Here is a 16,799-nt window from a genome sequence, read left to right on the forward strand (position 1 = left end):
GCTGATCTGGAGCTGGATGGAGTATTGAAGGCATCCGAGGGTATGCTGCCGAATATGAAGGGCGTGGAGTTTGGGGGGGTCAAACACCCCCCTGTGTTATGCATGTGTCGAATCAGTTCAAAATGGCCCTGAGGGATCTATCTGTCATGTTCCTGAATGGTTGGCAGGCTTGCAGAGCTGTGATCAGGAGCTGCAGAGATTTGGCCCTAATCGCCTCTTCTCAGAATACTGATGGACCAGATTCATAATCCTTGTTCCTCAACATTGTGTCTTACTACCTCTTTCCTTTTCCTTTTCTTATATTCTTCATTTTTCTTTTGCAAACAACCCTTTTCTTTTATATGTGTTACATCACATAGAGGTTGTGATAATTTAACTTAACTCTTATTTAATTATGCATTTCATTGCATAGGAATTAGGGCAATGAACTAACTTTTCATTTTGAAATTCATATAATTCTCTTTCTCTTTTATTCTTTTATACAGATGCATCAACCTCGAGCATCCAAGACCCTTATTTTAATCATATTGTGAAGCACAAACCTTTTCAAGGTACATGTAATAGCCAACCCAAAAAAATGACCACAAGAAAGGGAATGCATAGAGTATGTTAAGTATGAAAATACATGGTCATGTTTCCCTTATAAAGATCCCGCAATTGTTATCCCTTTCACTAAAGGTGGAAACACTAGAATATCAATCATGACCAACAAGGCGAAACAAGGTAAAAAGCATAAATTTCAAGCACCATGATTCATTATATGATTTAACCCATGATCACTACTTTCATGCCAAATAAACCTAATGTAAACACTTTGTATGAAGCAATAGAGAAATGTACCTCATGTATGTTGAGCACCATAGTCATCAAAGGTTAAGTTGAGCATAATATCTAAGGGTACTTGTTTGTGGAAAATTCCAAATGTCATCATATTTTTTTTCTATGATGTGCAACATCAAAGAAAATAATCTCAACACTTACCCCCTAGAAGTGAGGGGGTAACATCTAGCTCCAACATGAAGATATGCGCTCACCATACAGTGCATGATAACCTCAACATCTCTGCAACTCGAGGACCTACACTCTGTTTCACTCTAAGAAACTCCGGCTAAATTCTAACATAAAACTATTAGTAAAGATGAGAAAGGGGATACAATCCCTTAGTATGGTAAATTACAAAATAAATGGAAAACAAATATTTTATCATATATCATTTATAACAATGGTGCCTCATACTTACTCTAAACAAAATTGATGATGCAACCGTTATGTCTAATAATGTACAAACTCCAAGCAATGGCATTCTTCATTACCATGTACAATATCATTCACTAAGGCCTGGTATGGAATCATAAGAAATCTAATATCTACCATATGGTTTCCTAACAAAGGCATCGATTAAAGATGGGGTGTAACTTGAGGTCTTGAAAAAAAATTGTTCCCAACATAGAGCTTGTTGCACATTACATGTCGTTGGAAATCCATAATGAAAACGATATTTTTCTTTTTTGCAAGAGGAATCGACAACTGGGTTGAGGTCGTAATCACGTGACACAAGGGCGATTTTGACCACTACCACTATAACCCCTAGGTGGGTCCACCCTGCCACTAGCAAATAGCCACGAGTTAACTAGCCGGGGGATTTGAACATGGGACCTTGTATTCACATTACATTTTCATGGTTTTTCTAGGTGAGTTCTCTAGGGGGGCTACAACAAATGATATATTGAAAACACCTTTGACTCATTGATATTTTAACACAGAAAACATAACCCCCAATTATATTTCCTAACATATTGACAACACTATGAAAAAACATAAGGCTGAAATTTTATGTTATGAAATGCATGCAGCCATGTATGAATCACAACCCCATAGGAGTGCACTAATGCTAATTTGAGACATGAATTTTCAACAAAATTTGAGCGTTGGGGTGGCTGAAATTTTTCCAACTTTTTACCTTCATAAAATATCTCCAAATTCTCCAAATAATCTGCATCATATCCAATATAATATGGCTGGAAACTCTCATGAGAAGGCTATGGTAGATAAGCCCTAGATGGTTGAGACAAGCCTATGAAAATATATCCACGCTACCAAAAACATCATTAGTGTATATATATGACTTTTCCAAAGAAAAAAATTTAGCAATCCTGATTATACAATCATTATTAGCAGCATAAATAGAATCCCCATCAAAATGAAAACAAATCATATCTAATTTAAGCCTTCCAATATGTATAAGATTATAAATATTTTCAACGTCATTATCATTGTGTTCTTCATCCAATGAGAAACTTTACCAAGTTCAACGGTTTCTCTAAAAATTCCTCACTTTCCAAATTCTCCAAGGATGCATTACACAACTCAAAAACCTGAAAAGAAGTAAATCTCACCATTTGTCTTCATGTGGAAGAGAGATGGAATCTTAGATCCTATCACATCTAAATCTTCATCAAAGTCTTCCTCTCCAATGTTCTCACAAAGTTCCTCGTGTTCCTCAAATGAGTTTTGGGGTGTTTGATCGTCAAAATCATCATCAAATTCTTTACGTATAGAATGATGAAGTCCTTCGATAAGGATATTTTGACCTTTGATTGCGATACAAAGTGATTTTTTTTTCTCACTTTTGATCTTCAAAAGTATCTTGAGGTAGTTTTTGTTCTACCCTAGGAACATCAACAAGTTCTTTACACATATGTTTTCGATGGGATGTTTTTTAACACTCGTGTAGGGTTACCATAATGTCTTCAAATCTCCCTTCATGAGGACCCCAACAAGTAAGGAAAACTTGCATCAAACTTGTAAGAGAATATATCTTCCTTGGGCCACTACAGTACTTGACCCATCTCTTTCGATCCCCTACCAAATAAGCTATAAATAATTTTCTTAAAACATCGTCATATCTTTCATTGAGCTTTAAAACGTCCTTTACAAATGATGAGACATGTGAAATAGAAAAAATACCATCCCCATTAAAGTTTGGAATATTCTTCTCCCAATTTGAAAGGAGTTTACTGAGGTATCCCAAAATATCCTCAATATACAAAGGAAGATATAATTCATGCAATTCCCATGGTATTTAAAAAGTATTAAAGTCTTTTTTTTTTTTTTATACTTAAAGTTATAATTTTATTAATTTAAAATTAAAATATTATTAAAAGTAAAAAATAATAAAAAATATTCAATTTTACTATTTTTTAGTGACAATATTCACAACAAATTATTTTTTTATTTGATATATACACACTAATGATGTTCTCCGATCTCTATATTAGTGTAGGGTTCAAGGCTACCATTACCACATGTTGCAGAGTTGGGAGAAAGTATCACTACAAACAAGCCATATAGTGTGGATCCACTGGTACCATCCATGCGAGAACTACGAAGGTGGTGTCATGCTCGGATCCATCTTCCTAGATAATCTAGGATGGGGTCCACTCAACAGATGAGGCCAACGGACTCCTCACCCAACACATTTTGAGTGGAGAATACTTTGAACCATCCTTTCTTCTTGCTAGCTAATATGATATCCATTCAGGAGCCTTGTACGCCTGCCATTAATGTATTAGAAAAGTTGACCTTGAAATTGTACATACATGTTGATGTATCTGCAATCTTTAGCTTATTACTTGAGGCAAGATCGTTAGCCCCATGGTTTTCTAGACTAAGAGGGGCATGTAAATTCTTGAAGAGATATTTTATTTTTGTGCAAATTAAGAGCGTAGGATGTTAATTTTCTATTTGTCTCATTTCTATTTCTATTTTGTTGAGTTGTCAATTTGTTCTAGTCTGTTGAGTTGTCGGTTTATTTTAGTACAGGCAAAGTGGGCCTTTGTAAATGCAAGAGTTATAGGGTAAGAATCTGGTAGTTTCAAGCTCTCGACAAACGTCCCATTTTAATGTATTCAGCTGAGATATTTGATGTCCCATTTTAATGTATTCAACTCAGATATTTTTCTAGTCAGTTTTTTGTATATATACTAGCACAACCACATTTACTAATGTGGTTGATATACGCGGATAGACTTATGTCAACCAAATTAATAATTATTATGGGTATTTTTTTAAACACCAACTTTTTATGATTATTATAGCTATATAAATAATAAGAACCATATTATTTATATATATTATTATATGATTATTATATTGATATTATAATAATAATAATAATAGTAATATTAATTAATAATAATATATTATGATTATTATTATATTATTATAACAATAATATAAAATAATAATAATAATAATAATAATAGTAATAATAATTATTATTATAATTATAATTATAGTTATAATTATAACATACTATATTTATTATATTACTATAATGATAATAATAATAATAATAATATATTATTATCCAAGGGATTAATACTAAACTCCCAAGGCATTATGAACCCGAGGGAATAATATTAAACAAAAGGGGCTAATATTATAAACCCAAGGAACTAATAAACTCAATTATTTAATATTATAAACCTAAGGGACGAAGAAGCGCAACAGATTGATATTACAAACACAAGAGTTTAATAAAGTTGTCCATTATTGATATTATAAACCCAAGTTAATAATAAACCCAAAGGATTAATACTAAAATCCCAAGGGATTATGAACCCAAGGAAATAATATTAAACCCAAGGGACTGATATTATAAACCCAGCATTGGTAAATCCTAATATAAATATTAGAAAGGCTAAAATAAACATGTTTATTTTCATGGTGAGACAATCCTTGTCGCAATGTGACATTCAAACATGGCTAACCATGGCTGGCTATGATTGTCAATGGTTGACCATGATTGATATTATAAAGCTAACCTAATAATAAACTAGAGCGATTGATATTATAAACCCAAAAGAATAATAAACCCGATGGATTAATACTAAAACCCCAAGGTATTATCAAACATTATTACAACACCAAACACAATTCCACAATTTTTTAAGCCTATTCTCTATTATCCAAGATTTTTTTTTTCACTACTGGTTCATGGACACCCATGGTCAGTGGGTCCGCTACGTCCAGGATCAAACAATTCTAGGGTGGACCCCACCCGAAGGGGGTCACACCCCTCGACCTATTTAATGACCTGACCCCAAGAGCTTTCGGGTTTCGACCTTGTGACCTCCCATTGGTGAGGCACTTGATTGACCGATTGAGCTAACTCTTGGGTCTAGAATCCAAGATTATTAATGTTAGTAAACCTATAATTATGTTTATACTAAGGTATATGTTTAATATTGATTCTATAATGTTTCTACAAATACATTTATAATATCAAATAAGAACAACTCATTAGGTAGGTTTCCATCAAGGACAACACCTAATTCATAATGCCAACAAAAAATTGTTGATAAAACACCATGTTATCTTTTTGTTGGACTACACAATTTTCCATTATGTTAAGGATAAAAAATGTTAATGGTTTTGTAAGAGTGAAATTTTAACTAATAAAAAATAGTTGGGGAACAACTTGGTTTCTCTTCAAGATTCAAGATCACATGGCTACTTGTTTTGTATAGTAGTAAATTTATTTTAGTTATATGTTTTAATTATATATGTAATGTGAATCATAATTAACTATTGCTAATTGTGATTAGGTGTAATAACAAATTTTTGTTGACCCAATCATAACATAAACCCAAGGGATTATGAACCCAAGGGAATAATATTAAACCCAAGGGACTAATATTAGAAACCAAACATTCGTAAACCCAAATATAAATATTACAAACACTAAAATAAACATGCTTTATTTTCATGCTGAGACAATCTTTGTCAAAATGCGACATTCAACCATGGTTGACTATGGTTGGCTATGATTGACAATGGTTGACCATCATTGATATTATAAACCTAAGGGAATAATAAACTTAAGGGATTGATATTATAAACCCAAAGGAATAATAAAAGTAATGGATTAATACTAAAACCCCAAGGGATTATGAACCCAAGGGAGTAATATTAAACCTATGGGACTAATATTATAAACCCAACATTGGTAAACCTAAATATAAATACTATAAACACTAAAATAAACATGCTTTATTTTGATGGTGAGACAATCCTTGTCACAATGCAACATTCAAAGATGGTTGACCATGGTTGGCTATGATTGACAATGGTTGACCATGATTGATATTATAAACCTAAGGGAATAATACACCCAAACCCAACATTCGTAAACCCAAATATAAATATTACAAACACTAAAATAAACATGGTTTATTTTCATGGTGAGACAATCCTTGTCACAATGTGACATTCAACCATGGTTGACCATGGTTGGCTATGATTGAAAATGGTTGACCATGATCGATATTATAAACCTAAGGGAATAATAAACCCAAGGGATTGATATTAGAAACCCAAAGGAATAATAAACCCAACAGATTAATACTAAAACCCCAAGGGATTATGAACCCAAGGGAATCATATTTTTCTTGCTAAAGCAAGAGTCATGACTTCTATATCATTAAATCAAACATAATTTACAATATATACACATTTCCACCATACTGTGTGGTCTAAGGCAAAATAGGAGAATGCCCGACTGAATCCAAGCCCTCAAACCCCAAAAATTACTCGCCCAACCCTTTTGAGTACAAACAAAAATAAGTAACAGGAATCACAGGGCACATGAACCCTCCCCACATATAGCCGCGCCAACAAAATCCTAACCTGCCTCTTAATCACTGCCATCCATTCTTCTTTTTTAATCTAATGTCAGAGATACATATCGCACCATGAAGAAGCAAGATGATTAACCCCCGGACCCCACCAAACCACTCGCTCAATCCTGAACGTTGATCAGCCTTGCTAAATCGGACGACGGAGCTAAATATCGCACGGCTGAAGTGATCGAACTTTAGTGTGCGATGAGGGTGGTTTTCAGACCCAGACCTCATCCACGTGTCAAGAGTTGTATGGCATCGCTGCCAAATTTTCAAAACCACCTTCGGCTTGAAAGCGGTGCGATCGCTCCAAAACCACTCGGGAAGCGGTTTTGTCTCCCGCCACTAGAAAATTTGGAAATGTTTCCGCCAAAATGGATGCCGTCGATTATTACTTTCAACCTCTCTCCTGACTGAGAAAACTTTGCGCCAGACTTCAGGGATTTTCAGGGTTGTGATTACCATGGCTTCTGAGGCCGACCCTGGCCACTCTTCCACCGTAGACCTGTCTGACCAAAATTGTGATTCTTGCAGAAATCTGCTCATTGCGAATTGGCTTCCTTATTTTTCTTCTTATATACTTATTTGTCCTCTTCTGCCTAGTTATGGCAAAGTTCTCGTAGCTTGCTCTGCGACATTGCGAGCCAATCCATCAAAATTCTTCTATCCTTACAACTGACACCTTGGTTGGCTACAATGTCCGCGAATTTGTTGGCCTTTCTACGCACATGGATGAATCTAAGTGTGCATAGTCCCTGAATTTTATGGAGAACCCATATTAACCTCTAGTGTTTTGTAACTTTTTCCGGCCATGTTCCATGACTAATTCTCTTGGTCGTGTTGATGACTAACTCTTAATCAACTTCTATTATCACATTTTGGCAGTTGTCTTGTTTTAGAAATTCTAAGCATTGTTCCAAAGCCATTAATTCCGCCATGTTGTTGGTGGCTTTTCCTAAATGACCATGGAAGAGGGAGATAATGCTTCTGGTTTCATCCCAAAGAACTCCTCTAAAGCTTGCCATTCCCGGGTTACCTTTTGAAGCTCCATCTATGTTATACTTCAAAAAACCTTCTGGAGGAGGATTCTAGAATTCTTTAACTATTTCCCTCATGATTATTTTCCTGTCTAGACCTTGTGGAATGAGCCCCTGCATGCCTAACTACCTGAGAATTGTTAACTCTGCTTCTGAGGGAGGATTTTTGGGGAGATCCCTTACTGTGGTGCTGACTGTCTCCTTAAGTTGTTTCAAGATCTGCTCCAACAGGCGAAGAGAGGAATTCTTCTCTTCTTTGAAGATTCTTTTGTTTCTTTCTTTCCACACATTCCATATAATGAAACTTGGAAAAAGAGCCCAGGCAGAGTTAAGAATTTCATAATCTAAAAAAATATTCCTCCAATTGTTTATGGTGTTAGTGATACTTTCTATGTCTCTATCAGACTACTTGAAGATGGTGGCAAAAATATCCCATAACGTGGAGGTGAAAATGCAACTATTGAGAAGATGTTCCATAGTCTCCTCTTGGGCTTCATAGAGCTAGCATCTGGAGGGTCCTAGCATACCCCTCTTTCTAATATTATCCTAGGTTAATATTTTCTTGTGGTCAACCAACCACATAAATAGTTTGATCTTCATCCAACCTTTGTGCCTCCATAGCTTCTGCCAAGTTCCATTCGAAGCTTGGGAATCCAACCCAAGGAGAATAACTTTTGCTTCCTTAATGTTAAAGTTTCCCTTTTTTTTGTTACCCCATATTAGTTGATCTAGCCCTTTAGTAACTAAAATCGTCCTCTGATCCAATATTCTCTTAAGGGTCTCTACTCTACTGTTGAGGGTTCTGTCCTCTGTGCCATCTATTTTTCTCCAGGTTCTTCATTTTCATGTATTGTGAGAATGCTCCCAAAAGTCCTTTACCTTCACTAATCCTTGGTTGTCTGTCTCATGCTTCAGGCCCAAAAATTCCTCTTTCAATAGTGTTGGTTCTTGTTGCCATTTTTCCTCCAAGAATAGTGTCAGATCTCCCTCTCTGATTTCCCAGAAACTGTTTTTTTGAACCACCCCACTGTTCTCCCAGGCCTTGTTCCATATGGGAGAGCCCTTCATTTTTCGAGACATTCTTATCATATCAGAAGAATGCCAAGCACTGGCATATCTTTCCTTCCAGATGCTTTCCCACTGAGCCTTAGAATCCTTAACCCACCGCCACCAATGTTTGGCCCCTAGGACCTTACTGAGAATCTCTAGATCATCCAATCCTAGGCCTCCTTAGTTCTTTGGTTTACAGATCTTCTCCCATGAGACTAAAGCCCATTTTTTCCTTGTTTCCTCTTTGCCCCAAAGAAAATCTCTTTGGATATTTCTAAATTGTTGTAAGACTCCTTTTGGAGGTGGAAGAGCTGATAGCATAAAGACTGGGATAGCTTGGAGCACTGCCTTTGTAAGAACTAGTCTACCAGCCAGATTTAAGGACCTGATTGCCCATTTCCTGACCTTATCTTGCATCTTAATGATTAACGGTTCCCATATGTTCTTGTTCAAAGGTTTAGCCGTTAGAGGAACTCCCAAATACTTAGAGGGGAGGGAGTCTCTTTGAAAGCCAAGAATTCTGGAGACATTTCTCTGAATGGCTATATGGGTGTTAAAGAAAAATATTTTTGATTTGGAAAGATTAACTTCCATACCTGATGCCATAGCAAAGTCATTCAAAATTTGTTTGTATGCTAGTGCTTCCTTGACTATGGGAATTCCCTATAACATGGTATCATCTACAAAATGTTGATGAGTCAGAACTTGACCATTCTCCTCAAGTTGGAGTCCTTGAATTTTGACCGTTACTCTAGCATGCTTAATGGATCGCCCTAGCCCTTGCATCATGAGGATGAAGAGAAAAGGATAGAGCGGATCTCCTTGTCTGAGTCCTCTAGAAGGAAGAAAAATTTCAGAGGGAGAGCCATTAACTAAAATTGAAAAGCTAGAGGAAGTCACTAGGGCCATGACCCATCTAACCCAATTATGATCAAAACCAAATGTTGTGAACACTTTCTTGATATATGTCCAGTTCACTCTATCATAAGCTTTGGCTATGTCCAATTGCATGATCATTCCCGCTTTCCTTTTACTAGTTAACGAGTGGACCACCTCGTGAGCTTGAATGATGTTATCTAGAATTTGTCTACCTTCCACATAACCCGATTGTTCCCCCGAAACAAGCGTAGGCAGCAAAGGTTTGAGTCTGTTGGCCACAACCTTGGAAATTATCTTGTAAACTACATTGCATAAAGGGATGGGCCTATACCTCTCTGGTGTTTGAGCATTATCCTGTTTTGTTATTAGGGAGATAAAGGAGGTATTGAGAGCTTTCAAAATAGTTCTGTTCCGCCTGGAATCTTCCACTACCCTTAAAATATCATTTTTGACAATATTCCAACAAGCTTTGAAGAAATCCACATTGAATCCATATGGACCTGGAGCCTTTCCATTTTGCATTTCCTTGAGGACCTCATTAACCTCCTTTTCAGTTACAGGTCTGTTGAGATTACAGTTATCCTCTCTGGATACCAACTTAGGGATATGTTTAGTGAGGTCCTTGATGAAAGATTCCCTTACTAAAGTGTTTTCCTAGGCAACACCTCGGAAGAGCTTAACTAACACTGCTTCTATCTCCTCATGGGATTGATGTATCTGCACACCCTCGTCCTTGATTGAAGAGATCCTGTTGTGAATCCTATCTTCTATGGTGGATCTATGGAAAAATTTAGTGTTACGCTCTCCTTCTTTTAGCCATTGAACTCTTGATTTTTGTTTCCAAACAATTTCCTCTTGTTTACACAACTTTTCCCATTATTGATGATATTTCTCTACTTGATCATTTTTGTTCTTATCAAAGCCTTCCTTGATCAAAGCTTGGTTGAGCTCCAGAATTTTATTTTCCACAGATTTCTTTCCTGCAAAAATATTACCAAATTCATTCTTGTTCCAGGCTTTTAGCTTCAGCTTGATGTGCTTTAATCTTTTGTGAAGCAGGAACATCGTTGATCCTTGAGTCTGCACATCCTCTGCCCACCATTTTTCAATGTTTCTGATGAATTTTGGGTGAGAAAGCCAAATATTTTCAAATCTAAAAGGTCTATTTCTTGCGGTGCCTATGCCCTTGATCTCCATTTGAACCGGCCAGTGATCTGAGCCTCCAAAAGGAATATTTTTTGCTATTATTTCCTTGTCTAGAAGCATGAGATCCTCAAAGATCATGAATCTATCTAACTTGGAGGCTACCTGGGAATCCCCTCCTATTTTATTGTTTCATGTGCATAGGCCATTGTTTGTGTCAATATCAACAAGCTTCATGTTTTCTTAAAAGATTTGGAAGGCTAAGGAATCTTTATTTAGAGCTCTTGTACCCCGTTTTTTCTCCGAGAGAGATCTAATCATATTGAAGTCCCCTCCTATGACCCAAGGTAATCCTGCATGTCTGACCTGGAGATCCACCAAGGATTCTATAAATCTGATTTTATCATCTAACCTTTGAGGGCCATAAACATTCGTAGCTAGATAAGTGTCCTTGTCTCCTACAGGCTGTATAACCACTGATAAATAATTCCTTGATGCCTCCGCATCAATTATTCCAATTTTTTGGGGATTCCAGAGAGTGAGGATACACCCTGCTGTATTTTCTCCTTTAACTTCTAGAAACTCAAATCTATTGAGCCATTTACTATGGATTTCCCTTAATTTTTTAATGGAGCATTTCGTTTCTTGGAAAAAAATTATATCCAGAGCTGCCTGTTTCATTCTATTATTCAACATTCTCTGTTTTCTCTTGCTTCCTAGACCTCTAATATTCCAAGTTGTGAACTTCATAATTAAAGATTGGTAAAGGAGTAACGGGTTAGATCTTTCATCTTACCTCAGTTTACCATAAGCTTTCCACATTCCATTAGTAGCTCATTCTTCTTTTCCCTGCCTCTTTTTTTCCTGGATTTCTCGGTGCTAACCCCAGAGTTGTTTTTACTGCTTTCACCCCTTCATTACTCTGTCTTTTAATATTGTTTACTCCCTCCAAACCCTTTGCCTGAGTTTTCCATAATAATAACTGTTGTATTCGATTGAACTCTTCTTGTGGTAGTGATTCTACCCCGCCAGTTGTTCCCTGAATCAAGAACCCTTCTAGATCCGGGCTTTCTCTGTTAAGATTCTCCTGTAGCTGATTGTCCTCCATTTCCATCTCACTCTGGGTCATTTCCTAATCCATTTCTAGCTCTGATTCACTCAGCATGATCCCTTTCTGTTTTTTGTTTTCCTGTGTTTGATCTCATTCTTCTCATAACCTTCATTCATTACTTTATCTTCTACTGATATTTCTTCATCCTCTTCAAGGACTTGGAACTAATTTTGACTAATATTTTGTCCTTCATTTTGGTGTAGATTTGGCCCTTTTTTGCCGCTTTCTCCTTTATGAACTACTTTATGAAAGCTTTTTGTGTCTTTCATTGTGTTAGTTTTTCTTTTGTTCTCTGCTTTACTGAGGGGGCAGTCTCTTAGAAGGTGCCCATGTTCATGGCATCTACGACATCTAAATGGAATATGCTCGTAGTCGACTATCTGCACCCATTCCTCATCAAAAACCTCCAAGATGACTTCATCTGGAAGAGCTCTGGATAGATCCATCTCCACACAGATCCTTACAAAGGAAGTATATTTTTGCATCCTTGTGGATTTAGAAGCTTTGACAAATCATCCTAATTTATTGCCTATGGCAGCTAGTGATTCTGTCTGCCAATAATCAAGAGGTAGAGAATAGAGTCTTACCCAAACCGGGACTGAAGTAAAATTTTCCCGCTCCGGTACGAAGTTCATCATCCATGGCCGCATATAGAGCCCTGCTACTGCATAGAAGTAGGGCCCACCTTCAAACACTCTATCCTTATCTTCAATGTTAGTGAACACCATAGTAAAGAATCCCTTGGACCCCAGATGAAGATCAATGCTTCCTTTAGGCTTCCAGTGGTATCTGATCCATGTTTGTAAATTTTTTTCAGTGGGCCATAGCCCCATGAATTTGCATATGATTGCATAAGTCCGCATGTGATCCTTGTGCACCTGCAGCGCTGGACCATTTAAAACTACTCTAGGAGTGATTTTAGCTTTGGGTTTGCACGGTCCCTTCTGATTTTTGTCTTTTGTTCCCTGTTTTTTGTCATTTTCCTCCTTGTCTTTTGTGCCATCATTCTCCTTCGATTTGGTACTTTTTGTTTCCTCTTCCCTGTTTCTTCTTCCTTCCTCAGCATTACCTCTGCCCGTTTGCGGAGGTTTCTTGCCCTTGTTGGCCACCACCTCTTTGTAGGAGGGAGTGGAGCTCCCTCCTCTGCACCCATCCATGGAGAAAACCTCTTTAGTAACCTGAAACCCTAGTCACCTTTGCTACGCTCCCACCTCTCCCTCAAAATTCCATCCTATAGACCACCCAGACACAAGACAACCAAGATCAACCCAAGGGAATAATATTAAACCCAAGGGACTAATATTATAAACCCAATGTATATAAACCCTAAGATAAATATTATAAACAATAAAATAAACATGATTGACCATCATTGATTTTCATACTGAGACAACCCTTATCACAAATCCATGTTGGACCATGGTTGACATCATAATAAATGATGGTTAAGTGGGGAATAATAAACCTAAGTGATTGATATTATAATCCCAAAGAAAAATAAACCCAAGGGATTAATACTAAAATACCAAGGGATTATGAAGCCGAGTAAATAATATTAAACAAATGGGACTAATATTATAAACCCAAGGTATAAAAACCCTAAGATAAATATTAAAAATACAAAAATAAACATTTTTGAATTAATAAACCCTAAGAATTAATATTTTAAACTCAAGGGATTAATAAACCAAAGGGATTATTAATATTATAAATGTAAGGAACAATAAACCCAAGGGATTAATACTAAAGCCCCAATGGATTATGAACCTAATGGAATAATATTAAAGCCAAGGGACTAATATTATAAACCCAAGGTATATAAACCCTAAGTGGAGATAATTTTTTTCATAATGTGAGATCCAACCATGATTGACCACAGTTTACCATGGTTGGTTATGGTTGACCATCATGTATATTATAAATCCAAGTTAATAATAAACCCAAGGGATTGAGATTATCAACTCATGGGAAATATAAACCCAAGGGATTAATACTAAAACTCAAGGGATTATTAACCCAAGGGAATAATATTAAAAACCCAACATTGGTAAACCCAGATTTAAGTATTATAAACACTAAAATAAATAAGGTTTATTTTCATGGTGAGACAATCCTTGTCACAATGCGACATTCAACCATGGTTTACCATGGTTGGATATAATTGACAATGGTTGACCATCATTGATATTATAAACCTAAGGGAATAATAAACCCAAGGAATTGATATTATAAACTGAAAAGAACAATAAACACAAGGGATTAATACTAAAACCCCAAGGGATTATGAACCCAAGGGAATAATATTAAACCCAAGGGCCAAATATTATAAACCCAACATTGGTAAACCCAAATATAAATACTACAAACACTAAAATAAACATGGTTTATTTTCATGGTGAGACAATCCTTGTCGCAATGTGACATTCAACCATGGTTGACAATGGTTGGCTATGATTGACAATGGTTGACCATAATTGATATTATAAACCCAAGGGAATAATAAACCCAAATGATTGATATTATAAACCCAAAGCAATAATAAACCCAAGGGATTAATATTAAAACCCCAAGAGATTATAAACCCAAGGGAATAATATTAAACCCATGGGACTAATATTATAAACATAACATTGGTAAACCCAAATATAAATATTACAAACACTAAAATAAACATGGTTTATTTTCATGGTGAGACAATCCTTGTCACAATGCGACATTCAACCATGGTTGACCATTGTTGGCTATGATTGACAATGGTGGACCATGATTGATATTATAAACCTAAGGGAATAATAAACCCAAGGGATTAATATGAGAAACCCAAAGGAATAATAAACTGAAGGGATTAATACTAAAACCCCAGGCAATTATGAACCCAAGGGAATAATATTAAACCCAAGGGACTAATATTATAAACCCAATGTATATAAACCCTAAGATAAATATTATAAACACTAAAATAAACATGATTGACCATCGTTTATTTTCATATTGAGACAATCCTTATCACAATTCTATGTTGGACCATGGTCAACATCATAATAAACCATGTTTGACTCGGGAATAATAAACCCAATCGATTGATATTATAAACACAAAGGAACAATAAACCCAAGGAATTAATACAAAAACCCCAAGGGATTATGAACCTAATGGAATAATATTAAACAAAAGGGACTAATAATATAAACCAAAGGAACTAATCAACCCTACCATTTAATATTAAAAAACCAACGAATTAGTGAACCCAAGGGATAAATATTAAAAACCTAATGCATCAAAAAGCGGAAGGGATCGATATTACAAACACAAGAGATTAATAAAGCTGACCATGATTGATATTATAAACCCAACCTAATAATAAACCCAAGGGATTATGAACCGAAGGGAACAATATTAAAACCAAGATACTAATATTATAAAACCAACATTAGTAAACCCCAATATACATATTACAAACACTAAAATAAACATGGTTTATTTTCATGGTGAGACAATCCTTGTCACAATGTGACATTCAACCATGGTTGGCCATGGTTGGATATGATTGATAATGGTTGACCATGATTGATATTGTAAACCTAAGGGAATAATAAACCCAAGGGATTGATATTATAAACCCAAAGGAATAATAAACCCAAGGGATTATGAACCTAAAGGAATAATATTAAACCCAAGGGACTAATATTATAAACCCAACGTATATAAACCTTAAGACAAACATTATAAACACTAAAATAAACATGACTGACCATCATTGCTTTTCATATTGAGACAATCCTTATCACAATTCCATGTTGGACCATGGTTGACCATGGTTGACATCATAATAAACCATCGTTGACCGGGGAATAATAAACCCAAGCAATTGATGTTGGATAATGGTTGATCATGGTCGAACATGGTTGTTTATGGTTGACCATTGTTGAATAATATTAAACCCTAAGAATATGAACCGTTAGATCAATAAACAGAAAGGATGGATATTATAAACCCAAGGGAATAGTAAACCTAAGCGATACAAACTATAAACCCAAATACATTGATATCAATACATGAATGTATTAATAGTATAAATTGAACAACATGAAAAACTATGTAAGCAACCTTCTCAAATATTACTATCAATATCATGAATTTATTAATCTCATAAATATATTAAAATGATTATTATATTAAAATTAAATCAAGAGGAAAATAAAATAAATTCAAAAAATACTATAAATAAGGTCACAATGTTATTAGTTCTATGTCATAGCGTTATTGACTTCAATCTCTCCTCTTCTTTCTTCCTAATTGTAACATATGCACTATATTTCATCTTGGCATAACGTTGAAAAGAGAAAGGCGGTGCAATGCGTAAACCATATATTGATTCACTCTTGATATGGCTATGAGGATAAGGCATTGCTGCTCTTTATTCCCGATATCAACTGATGCTCGTTCTAAAGTCAATCCCTGTGACTTGTGGATTGTAAGAGCCCATGCCGTCTTCAAAGGAATTTGTTTTCAATTTCCTCTTATCACTAGTGTGATCGGCACAATGTTTGGATTGCTTGCATCAAATGGAACACCAACATACTTATCAAAAACAACAGTTGTGGACATTGGAAGTTGATGTGGCTTAGAGGTAGGCGTATAAAATATATCCTTAACATAATCAAGTGCACTATTCACCAAGCCAACTTCAACCCATAAATTACATGTCAACATAACACACTGACCATGACACGATAAAAATTCATGGTCCAATTGATCATCATCAAGGTTAATGATGTCAGAACACCTTGAATGCTCAGCAATACATCGTGAAATTAGAGAATTTAATGATTTTAACATATGCCTATTATGGAAGGAGACCAAATTATTTGTTGGAAACATGTGAACTGCTGAATT

Source organism: Pinus tabuliformis, chromosome 9, assembly GCF_031772625.1.
Source record: "Pinus tabuliformis cultivar Carrire ecotype Pingquan chromosome 9, CPIR1, whole genome shotgun sequence".
Taxonomy (NCBI): Eukaryota; Viridiplantae; Streptophyta; class Pinopsida; order Pinales; family Pinaceae; genus Pinus; species Pinus tabuliformis.